The following is a 19,229-nucleotide window of genomic DNA, read 5'->3' as shown; positions in this document are numbered from 1 at the left end:
GCTCCAGCGGGTTCCCAGAATAAAGGCTTTCTCCCGGGCCTCGGGTTTGTGTCCTCTGCGCGAAGCCACAGCCCTAACGCGGGTGCCCTCTGCTGCGCCCTGAGCACCAGCCAGAGTTGCGCTCCCCATACCCTAGCGCTGATACAGGAGAAAGAAGGCCACAAGGGCGGGACTTGAAAGAACTGATTGACAAGCCCGGATCAGGGCCCCAGGCTCCTCTCTGCATCCTTGTCAGCACTCCTGGGCGGTCCCTCGGCTTCTGGTGGCCCTCTCTCTGAGGATGGTCTCCCCCACCAGAGTCTATTCTGTTCTTTTAAAAAACTCAGGGTGAGAACGTTTGGGATACACTCTACACTGATACTGCCTTATTAGCATGAAAAACCCCTCTTTCCAAACAGGCTCACATCCACAGGGGTTAATTAGGATTCCAAGATGGTTTGGGTTAACACTGTTCAATCTATTACATTTCTGGGTAAGCTTCTAGACACTGTAGGTGACAAGTAAACACAAGAGTGACTTTCATGGTCTAACCCTTCCTCCCACTGTGACCATAAGCCTGTGCAGAAAGTTACTCACAAAACTGCCTCCATGTCACACCCAGCTGGCCTGCCTGAGCCAACAGTAGCAAGACATGACACCACCTCCAGACCGTGCTGCCCACTGGAACCTTTGGCAATGTTGGAAATTCCCTGTCCAGCGCTGTCCAGTACGGCAGCCATGTGCTACAAGGGGCTACTGAGCTCTAGAAATGTGACCCATGTGAGTGAGTAATAGGTTTCCTTTAAAATTCAAGTAATCTGGTGGTGGTGGTGGTTATATGCCATCGATTTGCCTGTGAGTCATAGCAGCCCTGTGCACAAAAGCTCTAAACCCTGTCCTATCCTGAGCCAATCTCACTGCCTCTGATACACATGCCCATATTACCCTAGTTACTGTGTCAGTTCATCTCATCCAGGATCTTCCTCTACTACGCTGTCCATCCACCCTTCCAAACATGATGTCCTTCTCCAAGGAATGGTCCCTCCAGGATCTTCAAAGTCCTTGCCTCCAAAGAGAAACTTGGTTTCACTCTCTCCCAGACAGACTTGTTAGTTCTCTTGGTATTCTAAGGAATGTTCAACACTTTTCTCCAGCACCACAATTCAAAGGCATCGATCCTTCTTCTGTCATCCTTAGTCACTGTCCAGCTCTCCGATGCACAGCAAGTATCTGCAATGACGATGGCCTGTTCAGGTGCACCTTAGTCTCCAGGTGGACAGTGTCACTCTGGAGAAGTCCCTGACAGATTTCCCAATGCAATTAGTCTTTTGATTTCCTAACTGTTCGTGCCAAGAACATTGATTGTGGAACTGAGCAGGCTGAAATTGTCAAGTAATCTTAATATAAATTTTATTTCATGTAGACAGACACATGTAGCCAGCAGTATCTGCCAGTTTGGGCAGCACATCAGAAGCACCCAGGAAGCAGTAAGGGTATACCAGCTCCTCTCCCCAGAGAGGATTATTTCACTGGGCTGAAGGGGGTTCAAGTATCCTCTCTGGGGCTTTCACAGCACAAAATACAGGCATTCCCTGCATTAAGAATAAGACTCTGTCCCAAGATTGTCTTTAAGCTGAATTTGTAGCAAAGTCACAAGAGGTATTTTCAGTTCTTCTTTAGGTTTGTAAAAAAAGGCTCTGATGGCATGATGGGTAGAGTGCTTGCCTGCTAACACAAACCAAAAGGTTGACAGTTCAAATGAATTCACCAACCTTTCTGCAGGATGAGGCAGTCTGATACCCTGGGAGACCCTGCAGCTAGTTCTCCTCTGTCCCACAGAGTCCCTGCACTGGAATCAACTGGACAACAGTGGGTTTGGTTAGTCCAAGAACAAGTTCAAAGCCTTTTCAGTTATTTTAAAGGTGCCCATACATGACATGACTGTATTTGTAAGGAAGAATTTAAGAGTCGATTCAATCATATCAAGTGAAGGGTAAATTTATATAATGTTAAAAGGCAAGTCTGAGTTGTTTGTAAATTGGGAATTCATAATCTGGAGACTGCTTCGACCACAAGGGGGTAGCTTTAAAGAACATTCATTGATTTTCTCACAGACAGGTGACTATTGTGCCTGGATCAGGGGCATCTTTGTATCTACACTAACCTTGTTACTCTTTAGCACTCTGGAGAGGTCCCTGACAGCAGACTATCCTAACGCAACTCATCTGCTGATTTCCTGACTGCTGTAGGCAAGAGTGTTGATTGTATTTCCAAGCAAGATTAAATTATTAACAACCTGAATATGTTCTCCATCTATCATAATGCTGCCAATTGGCCATGTGTTGAGAATCTGTGTTTTCTTGATGTTGAGCTTCAATCCATATTGAAAGCTATAGTCTTTGACTTTCCGCAGCTTTCGAATCCTCCTTCGTTTCAGCGAGCAAGGATGTGTCATTTGCATTAACACAGATTGTTGATGAAACTTTCTCTAATCTTGATGCCACGTTCTTCTCCATAAAGGCCAGCCTCCTGAATGACTTGTTTTGCATATAGATTGAAAAGGTATGGAGAAAGGATATGCATCCCTGGTGCACCCTTTCTTGATTTTGAACCATGCAGTGTTGCTTTGCTCTGTTTGGACAACAGCTTCCTGATCTAGATATATGTTTTGTATGAACATAATCAAGTGTTCTGTGATTCCCATTCTTTCCAATGTTAGCCAAAATCTTTGTGATCCACACAGTCAAATGCCTTTGTATAGTCAATAAAACACAAATAGATATACTCCTGGTCTGCTTTCAGCCAATAGCTATCTGACATTGACAATGATGTGTGCTACAGCCGCTTCTGAACCCAGCTGCCAGCAGTTCTCTGTACTTCTGGCAGTTCTCTGTGGACGAACTGCTCTATTCATTTTGGGATGATCTTCAGTACGATTTTGTTTGCATGTGATACTGTTTGATAATTTCCACATCTGTTGGATCACCTTTTTTAGAATGGCAATAAATGTAGATCTCTTCTAGTCAGGTGGCCAGGTAGCTGTCCTCCAGATTTCTTGGTACAACCTGGTGAGTACATCTGTATCGGTTTGTTGAAATATGGCAACTGGGGGGAGGGGGAAGCAGGGAAAAGTGCAACAATGAATGAATGGAAATCTAAAAAAAAGAAAGAAAGAAATATGGCAATTGGTATTTCATCAGTTCCTGGGGCATTATTTTTTTTGTCAACCTCTTAAAAGCAGCTTGAATTTCTTCCTTTATTATTATTGATTCGTGATCATATGCTACTTCATGAAATTGTCTGTGTCTTTTTGGTATAGCGACTCCATGTATTCCTTATATCTTCTTTTGATGCTTCCTGGATCATTCAATACTCTGCCCATAAACATCTTTAACTATTGCAACATAAGGCTTGAATTTGTTCATTTCTCAGCTTCAGAAATGCCAAGAGAGTTCATCCTGTTTGATTCTCTTATTCCAACTCTTTGCACATTTTGTTGTAATACTTTGCTTTGTCTTCCTGAGCTGCCCTTTGAAATCTACTGTTCAACTCTTCAACTTTCTGATTTTGTCTCTTTGTTTTGGTTTCTCAGTGCTCTAGTGCAATATTCAGAGTCTCTTCTGACATCCATTTCAGTCCTCTTTTCCTCCTGTCTTTGTAATGACATTTTTGCTTTCTTCAAGGATGATATTCTATATATCATCCTATAGCTCATCTGGTATTTGTTCATTATTTTAATGCTCAAGGCCTCAAACCTGTTCCTGAAATGGTCTTTTAATTCAAGTGGAATAGATTCAGGGTCATATTTTGGCTCTTGTGAGTGTGTTTTGATTTTCTTTAGCTTCAACTTGAACTTGCACAAAAGTAACTGATGGTCACGGTCAGCACCTGTCCTATTTTTCAGAGCTGACATTGAGCTTCTCCAGTGATTGTTTCCACAGATGTAATCAATCTGATTCCTGTGTAGTCCATCTGGTGAGGTCCATGTGTACAGTTATTGTTTGGTTTTGGTTTGGTTTTGTTTTTTTAGCTGTGGCTTTGGTTTCTTTTTTAAAAAAATTATTTTATTAATTTTAATGAACATTTACAGAGATTTTGTATTTCCATTCATTCATTGTTGTATTTTTCTCCCTGCCCGCCCCTCCCCCCAGTTCACGCTTCTCTTTGAAAAGTAAAGGAATGTTTGGTTTTTTTATAAAACGTATTTTGCAATGAACAATCATTGTACAAAATTCTATTATTCTATCTCTAGCTTCATTTCTGTCACCATGTCCTTATTTTTCTTTGTCCTGAGCACTTAACCATTATTGCTCCACTAGAGAGTGTATGCTCGCTCTCCCGATCTTCGCATGCGCGTGTGTGTGTGTACATGTAAGAGTTGATTCGATGGCACTTAATTTATATATATATATATTTCCTATCTAAATCTAGAAATTCAAGCTAGATTTAGAAGAGGCTGTGACATCAAGGATATCATTACTGATATCAGATAGACCTTGCCAGAAAGCAGAGAATACCAGGAGGAGTTCTATCTGTGTTTTATGTACTACAGAAAATCATTTGACTGTTTAGACCGCAACAAATTATGGCTAACATTGAGACAAATGGGATTCCCAGAACTCTTATTTATGTTCATGTGAAATCTATGTTTAGATCAAAGAGATATTGTCCAAACAGAGCAAGGGAACACTGCACGATTTAAAATCAAGAAAGGCGTGTGTCAGGGCAGTGTTCTTTCTCCATACCTATTCAATCTGTACGTTGAGAACATTATTCAAAAGTCTGGACTTTATGAAGAGGAATGTGCCATCAGGATCAGAGACTCACCAACAACCTGTATTATGCACATGATACAACTTGCTTGCTGAAAATGAAGAGAACTTAAAGCACTTGCTTTAGGCCCTTTAATATGAATTGCATCTCAACATCAAGAAAACAAAGATCCCATCATTGGGCCAACTGGCAATATCATGATGGATAGAGAAAGAATTGAAGTTGTTAACAATTGCATCTTGCTTGGATCTACAATCAACAACCTGGGAACAAGTAGTCAAGAAATCAAAAGACATACTAAGTTGGGAAAACAAGTCCTTGACTTGTTCAAGGTGCTAGGAAGAACGATGTCAGTTTAAAGACTAAGGTGTCCTCAACCCAAGTATTTTCAATTACTTGCAATGCATCTGATAGACTGATGAAGACAAAGGATGACAAAAGAAGCATCGATGTCTTTGAGTTGTGTTGGAGAAGAATATTGAATATTCCATGGACTGCCAAAAGAACAAACAAATATGTCTTGAAGAAAGTATAACCAAGGTGTTCATTACAGGCAAGGATGGTGAAAGTTAGTCTCACATACTATGGGGCATGTTCTAGAAGAGGCCAATCATTTTAAAAAAGGCATCATGCTTGAATGTTGTTGTATTGTTGTTATGTGCCGGCGAGTCGCCTGTGACTCATAGCAACCCCATGTACAACAGCCCTAAACCCTGCTCTATCCCTTGACAATCTCATTGTCTCCGACATGCCTATCCCCATTACCCCAGTGATGAAATTAACCCGTCTCATCTTCTGTGCTGCCCCTCCACTCTCTCAAGCATGACATCCCTCTCCAAGGACTGGTCCCTCCTTGCAACATGTCCAAAGTATGTCAGAAGAAGCTTCAGAACCCTTGCCTCCAAGGAGTAGCCTGGCTTTACCCTCTCCAGGATGAACTTGTTTGTTCTCCTAACAGTCCATGGTATGTATATTCAATACTCTTCTCCAGCACCAAAGCTCAAAGACATCACCCCTCCTTCTATCATCCCTAGTCCGGCTCTCTGATGCATAGCAAGTAATGGCAAAGACCATGGCCTGTATCAGGTGCACCTTAGTCTCCAGACTGGCATCATTGCTCTTCAGTACTTTGGTGAGGTCTCTGACACAGACTTTCCCAATGCAATTTGTCTTTTAATTTCCTGGCTGCTGGTACCAAGAGTGTTTATTGTGGAGCCAAGCAAACTGAAGCTGTCAACAATCTCAATCTCTTCTCCAACTATCATGATGTTGTCAATCGGCCCAGTGGTAAGAATCTTTGTTTTCTTGATGTTGAGCTTCAATCCATATTGAAGGCTACAATATTTGACCTTCTGCAGTAAGTGTTTCAGGTCCTCCTCAGTTTCAGCCAGCAGGGTTGTATCATATCAACTGCATTCTTGGATAGAGGGTAAAGAGAGGAAGACCCTCAACAAACTGACATAGTGATTGTAGCAATGGGTTTGAGTATATCAGCAATGATGGCGGTGACACAGGATAGGGCAAGATTCAGATCCATTGTCCAAAGGGTTGCTATGAGTTGTAGATGACTCAATGGCACCTAACAAAAACAGCAAGTTTAGAGAAGGGCAGTGTCCAATACGTTCTCTAAGCAGCTCACTGACTAGAGCTGCTATATCTCAGTGCCAGAGCTCCAAGTGGAGAATAAAATCAGTTGTATCTTAACCAGGGCCCAGTACAACCGCCCCATTTTAGTGAAAGTGAAGACAAAAGCAGTGGAGAAACTGGAGACACATTGGATCTTGGCCCTGGGCCACTAGAGGGCGCTGTCGGCCTGTTCTTTGGAGTTCCTCCCATAATGCGTTCATAGCAGGGAATCCAGTATCTGGCCCTCCTCTACCTCCTTCTTTTCCCTGCTGCCTGAGCTCAGCCACTGAGTCCTCCTAGAACCCTTGAATAGCTCATCTCGGGTTTTCCCCACCTCACTAGGAAAGTGTACTCAGGCTGTGGGACCTTAAATTCAGAGCTTTGGTAGATATCTTCAGCATCCCCGGGACCCCTTTCCTCCCCCACCCCCACCACCACCACCACCACCACTTACTGCATGGGTGACTGGAAACTGGACATCGGGAAAGGACTAGAGATGACAGGACCTGCCTTCGACCTCTTGTGGAAGGATTCCAGGAACTCCCAGCCCTCTATGCCTCCCATTTCCCTGTCAGGGTTCTGGACACATCTTAGGCTGATTCCACCAAGTGAAACCTCTGCCACTGCAAGCTAGACTGTCCCTGTTCCTGCACTGGAAGCAGCACCAACAGGATCAGTGTAACGTGTGAGGAGGTAACAAGAGTGCCCTGGTAGCACTCTATGTAGTACCTTGGAGAATACACTTAATATACTGTTGTTATTGTTGTTGTTGTGTGCTATTAAGTCAGAACTGACCTGTAGTTGACCCTCCAGTGGTTTTTCAGAGGCAGTTAATTGCATGGGAGAAGACATTCTTCTCCCACAGAGAAGCTGGTGGATTCGAACTGTATGCCTTCAGGATTGTAGCGCAGCTTCTTACCACTAGGTCACCAAAGTACCCTATATGTTATATAATACACTTCCTTATGTTTTTGTTACGTGTCCTGGAAATGGAATCAACTCACAGCTAACCCTGCAGGAGGTTTTCATAGGCTGTAAAATGTCATTAAAATGAATAGAAGACATTCAAATGGAATAATTTTAAGAAAAAAATCTTTATAAGGAAATAAACATAAGACTAAAGAACAAATGAAAGCAAATAACAATAAATGCTGGGTCCATCTCCAGATCCCTTCAGACTCTGACTCAGGTCTCCATGTTCCAACCTTTATTGGTCTCAGGACCAGAAATCTGCAATACAAGCATGGTCAGGAATCTCCGGGTGGAAACCCCAATTCTGAAAGATCAAGAAAATAAGAGGGTGGTGTCTATTCTTTGAATTGCCTCTGTAATAGTCCCTGCCTTCCTTCCTACATCCAAGAAGACACACACATCAGTTGGTTACAGAAATTAGATTATCCACTGGTACCAGGTGTGTTTAGGGGTGCTGGCAGCTAGATACAGGGTCAATTAACCTTGAAGTCCTCCATGGGGATGTAGTCCATCTCTCCAGCTTCCACTATGCTATGACAGGCACAGTGGTTAAGTTCCTATTCAAGCCACAGTCAGTATCCCATTGACTCTAGTCATCTAAGAGGTCATTTAGAGTCAGCCTATTTCACAGGAGAGAAGACTGAAGCACAGAGAGTTAAGCAGAGAGATGGATTAGAACAGGGGTCCTGGCATCAGGCAGTCTGACTCCCCAGTATCTACTGGGCTCTGCAGCTTCACTGGAAACAGAGACAGCCCACCCCTGTCCACCCTGATGTGGGCACTCTTTTGAACAGATCTTCAAAATGGCCAAGTCCTCTAGGTCTTCCTCCTGGACAGGTGAGTGTTTTGGACAACTGTTTCAGGGTTAGAGCTCATAGGACAAGTTGGCACTACAGGACAAAGTGGGAGTTGACTTCAAGGCTACCAAGAGTCACACCTCATGGTCTCTATAGTCATAATTCATTCTGCTAAGACCAGTTATAAGAAATGCCAAGTCAACATTGTCCCAAATATTTGATTAGCTGAATAGCTCCATTATTTCTGACATCAACAGCCCCTGTCTTCAGTTCTCTTACTTTTTTGGGTTTGGTGGCTCACTGGAATGTCTCTCAGGGATTCAGGACCTTCAGGGGAATGACTCATGTGACTGTAGGTACACAGGCCACTTTTGCAGAGACTGGTGAGCATTGTAGACCATCAGTGTTGCAGTGTCGCTAGAAAGGCAGGTATTTCAAAAAAGAAGCCAGTGCTGAGGTCCCATATAAGCCTTTAGTAAGGTGGGGCTTGTATCCCACCCTAATCCTTTCTCCTTAACACAACAAATACTTCAGCACAAAACAGTTAATCACTGGCTAGGAAAGACACTTTGAGTGATAAACCTTCGATACCACAGAGTATCCATCCCATCTGGTTTCTGCCTGGAAGGTGGAGTACAGGTTCCCCAGCTGCCACCAGGAGACAAGGCTGGTTGGTCGCTGACCAGGAAACCAAGTCAACAAGTTCTATGGAACTGTCCCTAGCAGAGCATACCCATCACGGTCTGACTTCTTGGGCTTGCTTCTGTGCAGATCTTACTTTTTGGTCTAAGATGTTTGGTGTCCTGGAACTAGGTGCCATGTTACTCGTGGCCCACAAAGGTTCAGTATTAGCAGGCCTGCTGGAGGAGTTCTCTCTCCCAGAACACACTAGCCTCCTGCAGACAGAGTAAAGGGCAGGATACTGACCAAGACTAGTGTGGGTGCTGGGAGGGGCAGAGATCTAGACTGGATCTTCCAATGGGCACCCATTCCACTCCACTCAGAGCCTAAGTCTCTGCCAAATCTAGTGGGTAAAGAGTTGTGCTGCCAACCCAGAAGCACTAGGTTTGAATCCACCATCTGCTCTAAGCAAGGAAGCAGGTCAATCTCCTCCCTTGTGATTTATATCCTTTTTAAAAAAAAAAAAAACATTAACAGAACTTATTATTTATTTTATTATACTAGTTTATTTTTAAAAAATTCAACAACATAGGCTGGGAGAAGGAAAAGTGACTTATATCCTTTGAAAACCTTTTGGAGCCTCAGCTAGAAGACAGCTCTGAGGGCACAGCCAGGAGTGGAGTTGTGCAGCATTTGTGTTCAATGTATCTCTCCTTTTGGTGCATCTTATTGTTGCTGTGTATCATCAAGGAACCAACTCATACCCGACCATCCAATGAGTTTTCAGAGACAGTAAATCAGATGAAAGGAGATTTCTCATCTTTCTTCCATGGAGAAGCTAGTGATTTCAGCCATATGTTTTCTGATTAGCAGAGTTAACTCCTCACCACCAGACCAAGCTCCCTAAAAGGAATGAGGATAGAACCAGGGAGTATCCATACAGGAGTGTCTTGATTTCCACACCATCCCTACTGCTTGAGACAAAGATGCCAACTTTCTCTATTTCTGGACGTTAATAAAATCTCCTGAAAGACACCAATACGACATATCCCTGCTCCAAATCCCGTCCTCTTCTGAGGCATTACCACCAGAGCCCAGCAGAGGGCAGGCAGCACACACAGCAACACCTGGAATCAGGTGTTCACCAGAAGAAATGGGACAAGTAGCCATTGAGTCCAATCTTTTCGGATGACAGCTGAGCAGACTAAGGCAGAGAGGAACTGCTTAGGAATTTAAGATATGCCTGCCCTTTGAAGATCAACTTCACGCTCCACAAGGCCACATGCTGATGTGGATGCCGTAACTTGGCCAAAACTTCACAGTTTTTACTCAGATCCCTATGTTGCTTCCTCAGCCATGGAGTAAAAGAAGCAAGTCACCCCAAAACAATAAAAGAAGTCACTCCAAAAGAATAAAAGCATCAAGGCACCGCAAAAGAGCAATGAAGTTAGTCTAGATACAGGCCATGGTCTTTGCAATACTTGTTAAGCATCAGAGAGCTGGACAACAGATGATAGAAGAATTGATGCTTTTGAGTTGTGGTGTGGGAAAAGAACGTAAAACATATCATGTATGGACTGCCAAGAGAACAAACAGATTGCCCTGGAGAGGGTGAAACCAGGCTATTCCTTGTAGGCAAGGATTTTGAAGCTCTGTCTCACATACTTAGGGCATGTTTTCAGGAGGGACTAGTCCTTACAGAAGGTCATCATGCTTGGAAGGATGGAGGGACAGCACAAGAAAGGAAGACCCTGGATAAGACGGATTGACACAGTGATGGGGGTAATGGAGGTAGGTATGTCGAAGACAATGATACTGAGTCAGGATAGGATTTCAGGTCTACTGCGCATAGGATAACTATGAGTCACAGGTGACTCAACAGCACATAACAACAGAAAGCCTCTAGAATGCCGAATTACTCCAGTGCTGTTTGATTTTTCAAGGTAAGAATTTAGTCCATAGTCTTTGAATATAAATGGATTTCACTCCCTAGTCTCCACCCCTCCACAGCACCTGTCACCAAAACTGGCTGGTGGTTAAGGATTTGTTGCTACATCACATCAGTATTCCCAGATCTTGGAGCCCTTGACACACGTGGGCCAATGTGGCCTCATAGATTTGGGACATCAGTAGAGCAGGCAAGGCTTCCACCGTGGAGAATGAAAACGAGATGTCTGAGCATGTTAAAACATAAGACACAGATAGCCCATGGTGAACCACATTGCTGTAGGCCTTGAGTCTGAGTTGAGTTGTACTACTAACTCTCAAAGGCAAAACGGGTGCTGAGATGGTCAAGAAGCTCTCCTCCACTTGATACGTCAGAAGGTCAAAGAGGCAAGAATGGTAAGACTTTGTCCCACATGCTCTGGGCAAGTTGTCAGGGGCCCAGGCCTTAGAAAAAGCCATCACGCTGAGAAAGGTGGAGGGTCAGAGAAAGAGAGGAAGACCTTCAACAAGATGGCATGGCACAGTGCATATAACAACGTGCTAAAGCATATCAGAGATTGTGAGGATGGCACAAGATAGAGCAGCATATCTGAACAACAAACATAAGTAACAGTCACTTTGATGGCACCTAACACCACGACCAACAGCAGCATAAATCCAGTCTTGATGCCTTTTTGGAGTCCGGAAACATGTCCAGGGAGTGTTGACGTCACTGAGCAGATTAGCAGATTCAACTCATCAGCTTCTTCACACACTGGAGGCAGGCAGCTCAGGCCCCCAAACATCTAGTCTCAGATACGTTGTGGGGTGGTTCTCCGTCCTATATGGTCCCCACCAGTCATAATCAATTTCGCAGGATAAGTCTAGTTTTCTCTGCAGCATAAAAGGGCAAAAGTCTCACATTTTAACGTTATGTTGTTGTTGTCGTTATGTGCCATTGAGTCGCCTGTGACCCACAGCGATCCTGTGTACAACAGCTCTGAAGCCTGCCCTGCTCTGAGCCAGTCACTAATTCCAACACAGCAACCTGCCAGTCACTGTAGCAATCCATCTCATCCAAGGTCTTCCTCCTCTGCACTGTCCCTCCACCCTTCCAAGCCTGCTGTTCTTCTCCAAGGACTGGTCTCTTCTAGCCACATGCCCAAAGTATGTGAGATGGAGCTTCAAAATCCTAACCTCCAAGGAGAAAGTTGGTTTCACTCTCTCCAAGACAGACATACTTGTTTTCTTGGCAGTCCATGGTATGTTGAAGACACTTCTCCAGCACCACAATTTGAAGGCATTGATTCTTCTTCTGTCATCCTTAGTCATAAATTTCAATATATTTAAAAGATCTGGAGAACTACCTGGAGGCTGCTATTCAAATAAGGTTTCTTTTTTCTTTCTTTAAAAAAAAATATTTGCTTATGATTTGGGTAAAGTTTACCTAACAGATTGGTATTTCTTTCAACCACTTAAAGTTGTTTTTATAACAGATTATAATCCCCACATTTTAACAGTACCTTCCCCACTATCTCTGCTTTCTATTTCCATTCATCCATCTGCCCTTTCCAGCTTTCTGAGCTTTGTCTGAGGGCAAAAGCTACCCTTTTGATTTGTTATGTGGTTGGCTGATTTAAGAACTAAATAAATACCCACCTCATATTACTGTTCAACGTCTAGACCTCTCCACTGCTCAGCTGTTAAGTCGTTTCACAGAGGTGAGTTCAGTTCCAGGCTCAAACTGTAGTCTAGTATCTAGGTCTGTTGTTTTTTTCAATAGTTTTGACTTTTGTTTTGGACTTATCTGCCACTCTGTACAGAATGATCCCTCTCAGTGTGGCCAGTAGTGGCACCATCTAGTCCTTCTGGTGTTAAGGAAAGATCAGAAATTTAAAAAAAAAAAATCAGAAATTGCAGGAAACTGAGCTTTATGAGGCCCAGCAGTGTTGTGGACTAATTATTTTCTTATCTTTGATTCTCTTCACTATTCTTTGTCCCGAGAGTGGGGTGGAGCTCCTTGATTAAAACAGGCTTGGAAGGAGGAGTGGCATCCACTTCCATAATAGCTTGCCTCCGGAAACCCCATGAACCTGGAGAGAGGATGAGAGACACCCAAGTGTTGAGGACTCTCCTTCATAGGATCGCTATGAGTCGCCTGTGATCCGATAGCACTTAACAACAACATTCTTTGTCCCAGGCAAGGAGAGTCTATTGCAAGCTTTTAAGATCCCAGTTGCTACTCACCATTGTGGGCTGGGGAACCTTGTCTTCTTGGCTATGATATACATAAATTGTCATTGCTGTTGTTGTTATGTGCCATCAAATTGCCTGCTATTCACAGCAACCCTAGGTACAATATCTCTGAATTTTGCTCTATTCTGAGCCAGCCTGTCTCTGACACACTTACCCTCATTACCCCAGTTACTAAGTCAATTTATCTTATCGAGAGTCTTCCTCTCCTGCACTGTCTCACCACCCTTCCAAGCATAAGCCCTTCTCCAGGGACTAGTCTCTCCTGGTCATGTGCCCAAAGTACATGCGACAGAGATTCAAAATCTTTGCCTCCAAGCAGCCTAGTTTCACCCTCTCCAGGATAAAACTATTTGTTTTCTTGGCGGTCCATGGTATGTATGTTCAATACTCTTCTCTAGTACCCCACTCAAAGGCATCAATTCTGTCATCTTTGGTCACTGTCCAGCTCTCTGATGCACAGCAAGTTGACCCAACCCGCCAGTTCACGTGTCCTAAAGAAGGGGAAGTGCGGATTGAGGGACAAGAGACGCGAAAAAATGGGGACAAGACAAACGTATCTGATCAAGCCCCGAATTTATTCGACAAACTGCAATAAATAGGCAACTGTGTAGGACGGGCTGCCAGGGAACCCAGCCCTAGGCTATCAGTTTACAATAGAGAGGGAGGGGCATGGCCCAAGGTATTGAATTACAGGTACTGATTTAGTGAGGTAAAGTATACCAAGAGATGGGCGGGATGGCCTCAGGCTGAGCTCGGCCCACTGCATGTCAGAAGTGAATATAGAGAATGAGGTCCACAGACAAAAATATAGAGTTGTACATGGCAGAGCTAAGACCTGCTCAGGATGGCTTCATACAGCAAGTAATTGTGAAGACCTTGGCCTGAATCCGGCATACTTTATTCTCCATGCTGACATCATTGCTGTTCAGCATTCTGGAGAGGTCCCTGACAGCACATTTTCCCAGTGCAATTCATCTTTTGATTTCCTGACTGCAGGTGCCAAGAGTGTTGATTGTGGAACCAAGCAATCTGAAATTGTTAACCACCTCTATCTCTTCTCCATCTATGTGTGCTGCCAACTGGTCCAGTGGTAGAATCTTTGTCTTCTTTTTTTTTCCCCCCAGAATAAGTGATGCTATTGGGTTGTACTACTGAAGAAGAGTACTGAATAAACTAAAAAAATAAACAGAAGTGTCTTGGACAAAGTGTAACCAGAATGCTCCTTAGAGGCACAAAGCTCAGGATCACATATTTGGGGTATGTTGCTAGGAAAGGATTCTTCTTAGAGAGGGACATCATGCTTGGAAAGGTGGAGGATCATACATACATTTTCAACAAGAATCAACATGAGCTGAATATTTCAGACACAAATGAGATGAGTCTACTGAGTTTATCTGAAGAAAAGGCACATCAAGTTCACATTGTACTTGATGTAAAAGAGCACACGTGAGAGCCCTAGAATTCTCCACCTGCTTAAAATTTTTATCAGAAACATATGCTTTGGAATCCTAGTAATGAAGGTCTGAGCTGATGTCACTCCTCCTATAAACAGTAATTACAACTGCTCTATTAGAAGACATTATATAAGCATAAAGTTCATTCCAAGAGCCCAATCTAACTTCCAAGTTCAAATACAATTGTAGGTTCTCCCTTTTCAATTCATGAAAATAGAGATAGAAAAGATGAAATCCTGCAAATGATTTGAAAAGCTCAGTGTATGTCTCAGAAAAGGGCTCAGAGAGGCTGGCTATGGAGAGGACTTCTTCCTCAAATGGGATCTCTGATGTCTGTCAAAACTTCAGCTCCTGCTGCAACTTTTCCTACAACAGGGACATTTATAAGGTTTCTCTATTATGTGGACCCTCTGATGTCTAATAAAGTTAGACTTAAGAAATCCAGAGGGGACATTAATAGGGTTTCTCTCTTATGTGTACCTAGTGGTCTCTAAAAAAGCTTGGGGTGTCAATTTCACTTTTCTTAGAGAGGACATTTATGTTTTCTGCCCTGAGTGGACCTGTTGGTGTCTATTTAAGTTGTACCTCCGAATGAAACTCTTTTCACAAAGAGGACATTTATAAGGTTTCTCTCCTGTGTGAATCTGCTGGTGTGTATTAAAGTTGGACCTGTGACTGAAACTCTTTTCACAGAGAGAACATTTATAGGGTTTCTCTCCTGTGTGGACACGTTGGTGTTTTTTAAAGTTGTACCTATGACTGAAACTCTTTTCACAGACAGAACATTTATAGGGTTTCTCTCCTGTATGAACCCGCTTGTGTATATTTAAGGTGGACCGGTAGATGAAACTCTTATCACAGAGAGAACATTTATAGGGTTTCTCTCCTGTGTGGACCCGTTGGTGTCTATTAAAGTTAGACCTCCAAATGAAACTCTTTTCACAGAGAGGACATTTATACGGTTTCTCTCCTGTGTGGACAGGCTGGTGTATATTAAAGGTGGATCTCTGAATTAAACTCTTCTCACAGAGAGAACGTTTATGGGGTTTCTCTCCTGTGTGGACATGCAAGTGTTTATCAAAGTTAGATCTGTGACTGAAACTCTTTTCACAAAGAGAACATTTATAGGGTTTCTTTCCTGTGTGGATTTTCTCATGGTGGCGTAATCCAATAAAGTCCTTGAAGCCTTTCCCACAGTGACCACACTTCCAAGACTTCTCTCCTATGTGGATTTTATGATGCTTCATAAAGTCTGAAGCCCGCAGAAAGGTTTTCTTGCAGGTGGGGCACTGAAAATATGTCTCTCCAGTATGAGTTCTCTGATGAAGCACAAACTGAGAATTCCTACAGAAGGTTTTCCCACACTCTCTGCAGGTGAGGAGCTTCTGGGTCGTGCGAGGTCTCAGCTGGTCCTTTCGGGGGGCTTTGTGCTTCTGCTTCAACCACTGCACAAGGTCTCTTGAGTGAGGATCAGGCAAACGCTGGCCCGGCTGTTTCCCAAAAATCCTTTCTTGAGGAGAGAGCTGCCTCCCTATCTCTTCACGTTGGCAGTGTCCCTGTACCTTAGAGAGAGAATCTCCATCTCCAAAGCATCTTTGTTCATGTTCACCAAAGAAGCCACTCAAAGAATCCTGAGGAGGGGCTTCTCCTGAGATGTGACAAGGGACATCTAGAGGCTCCTGGTCCCAACAGGTTTCCAAGTTTATGTTCTCTCTGCCATTCTCCTGTCTTTTTCCTAAAAAAAGAAAGAAGATCTGAAACATTGCAGTAAATTTTACACCCTCTTTTCACCTTCATATGCTAACTAAAGAACATCATAAAACATAGACTCTTAAGCTGTGCTACAATCCTGAAGGCGTGCAGTTCAAATCCACCAGATGCTCCACTAGAGAAGGAAGGGCAATCTCCTCCTGTGCCAGTAGGATCTGATTCAATGGTACACAACAAATTAAAGGGGGGAAAAAACAACAACAAGCCAACATAGACTCTTTTTACCAAGAGAACATCAATGAGCAAAGGGATTAACTGAATTTGCTTGTCCTGCAATCCAGAATAAGCTTTCCACTCTTGAGCTGAGAAAAATTTCTGAGTAACAAATCAGTGTGCGTAAGAACTTTACTGGCCCCTCTACAAATAAAGTGCATAGAACTGTTCTGCAAATACAAATGTCAAGCCTGCATCAACAAAGTAAATGTGTCTTCCATAAGTTTTATGGACATTTTCCAATTTAAATATAATAAAAAAATTAATCAAATGTCATAAACTGTCATTTTACTATTAGGAAGTTTTAACTGTTGTGAAGTTATGGTACAAAAGTGAATAAGCGGTGTTTAATCCAACAACCATCTCTATTATTAGCTCCCAGAAAACATTAAAATATATTTCTTATTCTAACTCTGGTTTTGGTTAGTGTCACTACAACAATGATGCACACTTTAGATTTCTGCTTTGGTGGTAGAACTCCTTTGTCAGACTTTTATCCATTCTTTTACTCCTGGAGATCTAAAGATACTAGCTATTGATCATTTTCTTTTCTTTCATGTACTGGTGTCTTTCAAGGTTAACATTCTTACTCAAGAGCTAGGCCTGATTTTGTTAATCAACTAGCTTCGTTCAGACGACAAAGGTGTTTTCTCTAGCCTTAAGAAAATGTTTATTAAAAGGTTAGGAGACAAGAGGGTGCGTCTGGAGTCAGACCAGGAGTACCTGGATCAATCATACAAGGCTTATGTGTGAAGTATTAAGCTTGTTTCTTCTCGCCTGGGTGCAGGAGGTCTGAGTTCTCAAATGAGAAGTCAGCAGCTCTTGTTAGTGGGGGCTTTATAAGCAGATCGCATGAAGAAGTCTTGATTGGGCAGTATTCTATTGGTGCCTTTTTCTTAGCAAACAGGTGTAGTCTTAGGTCAGTTCCTTTTCTGTGGCATTCCCGGAACGCCCTGTTTTCTGCCAGTTCAGCTTTCCACTAGTAGTTGAGCAGGCTGGAACTAGGGGGAGGGCTTTATCTAAGAAACAGAAATTCTAATGACAATGAGATCATTTTATTTTACATATCATTTATAAATATCCTTTTTAAGGGTTAAATAATGATTGATCATGGAAATGCACCACATATAAATGTTTACAAATTCTCCAAACATAAAAAAAATTTCCTATGTTTTTGCTAGTATAAAAAAATGGAATAAACCATTTTTCTTTGTCAGTCTTCTTCTGTATTTCTGATCAATACCTCAAGCAAGGATCCTACCAGTGGATATACTGTGTCCCCAAACATGCATGGTAAGGTTCTGGATTCCAGTTAACAACGACTGTGTACTTTATTCCAATGCACGATACTCTACTCCTAGCAGAGTAACTACTCCACAGGGTTTTCAGTGGCTGAATTCTTCACATGTCACTTTCTAGGCATATTTCAGATGCCCTGCTTCATGGTCTCATCTCTTATCTTTCAGTTGAAGATGAGTAATCTAAAGGCATAATTCAAGGTTTCAAGCTCCGTATACCTCTCAGCCACTTTCTGGATAAACTGTGCCATCTTTTGCCATAAGTGTTCACTATTTAAGTTGCTGTTTACCATTCAGTCAGACCCATAGCTGACTCTCTGGCGGGTTTTCAGAGGTACTTGACCACCCAGGAGGAGACTGCCCATCCTTCTCCCATGAAGCAGCTAGTGGCCACGAACCATGTGACTTTGGTATTGCAGCACAGTTTCTTGCCACTATTTAAGTACTGAACGTTTCTATTTGTAATTTACATAGGTAAAAACTTGATTTTTGTTGTTTTAAATTTTACTTACTTCCTTAGTTATTCAAGTACAAAACTGTGATTCACTTTTCATGCTTAAAGATGCCTTCCATTTTTTTTTGTACTGACATTTAAAAGCATTTATTGCTTTCTCAACAGAGATACTATTGGAACAATAGGGATGCATAGCATATATATAAGGGAAACAAGAGGGAGGATTCTACCCACAAAGGTAGCCAGAGAGAACTTGTATGAAATCTTCCTGTGGATTTTCAGAAATCATTAAAGTGATTTTTCCATAGTTTAGAACTTGTTACGGTAGGTAATGTTGTTGTGGCTAAGTGCTGTTGAGTACGACTCATGGTGACCCTGTGAACAACTGATCAGAACATGTTTGCACCTTTTATCATCCTCACAATCTCTGACACACTCAAACCCACTGCTGCAGTCACCATGTCAATAGTCTGGGGCAAATAATCACTCTTGAGCTAAAAGGATGATGTGGTCTCTGAAAACACAAGTTTGAGTTGTATCACATTATTTAGGTCCATTCCTGAAACATAATAGGCACTCAAATATTTGAAAGGAATATAGATGTGCTCAGGGTTGTAGTCAATTTGACAATACATAACAACAACAATAACAATGACATGAGAAGATACTTTGCGTGAAAAACCATATACATCAACTTATCAATGTAGTGGCACTGATGATGGCAGCAGGTAAAGTCATTATCTTTCACTTTTTTTAAAATTTTTAAAATATTTTTATCTTTCACTTTCTATTTTCTTTTCTTTAAATGAATTTTTTTAAATATCATGTTGTGACTTTATTTATTTTTTTTTTTAAATTTCCATTCATTCATTATTACACTTTCTGCTCTCTCAACCCTCCCCAGCCCCCAGTACACTACCCTCTTGGAAAAGTAAAAGTTCTTTCATTGTTTTACAAACCCTCCCCCAGGTCCACTCCACCACGTAGCCTTCACTCTAGACTCCCGTCATGACAAAAATACCTAATCACATATCCCTTTTAAACAGTTTTCTCCCTCATCTGTTTCAATGCAGTATACATTATTGAACCC

General features: G+C 42.4%; 1 pseudogene; it reads right to left on the bottom strand.

Annotated features, from left to right (window-relative positions):
• Positions 1-7,563: 7,563 nt before the first annotated feature.
• Positions 7,564-19,229, bottom strand: part of LOC102877614 — a 26,573-nt pseudogene continuing 14,907 nt past the window's right edge.

This window comes from Elephantulus edwardii, unplaced genomic scaffold (assembly GCF_000299155.1).
Source record: "Elephantulus edwardii isolate Elephantulus edwardi_28Jun2011 unplaced genomic scaffold, EleEdw1.0 scaffold00233, whole genome shotgun sequence".
Classification (NCBI taxonomy): Eukaryota; Metazoa; Chordata; class Mammalia; order Macroscelidea; family Macroscelididae; genus Elephantulus; species Elephantulus edwardii.
The sequence above is the reverse complement of the archived record's forward strand: the minus strand, read 5'-3'. Positions and strand labels throughout refer to the sequence as shown.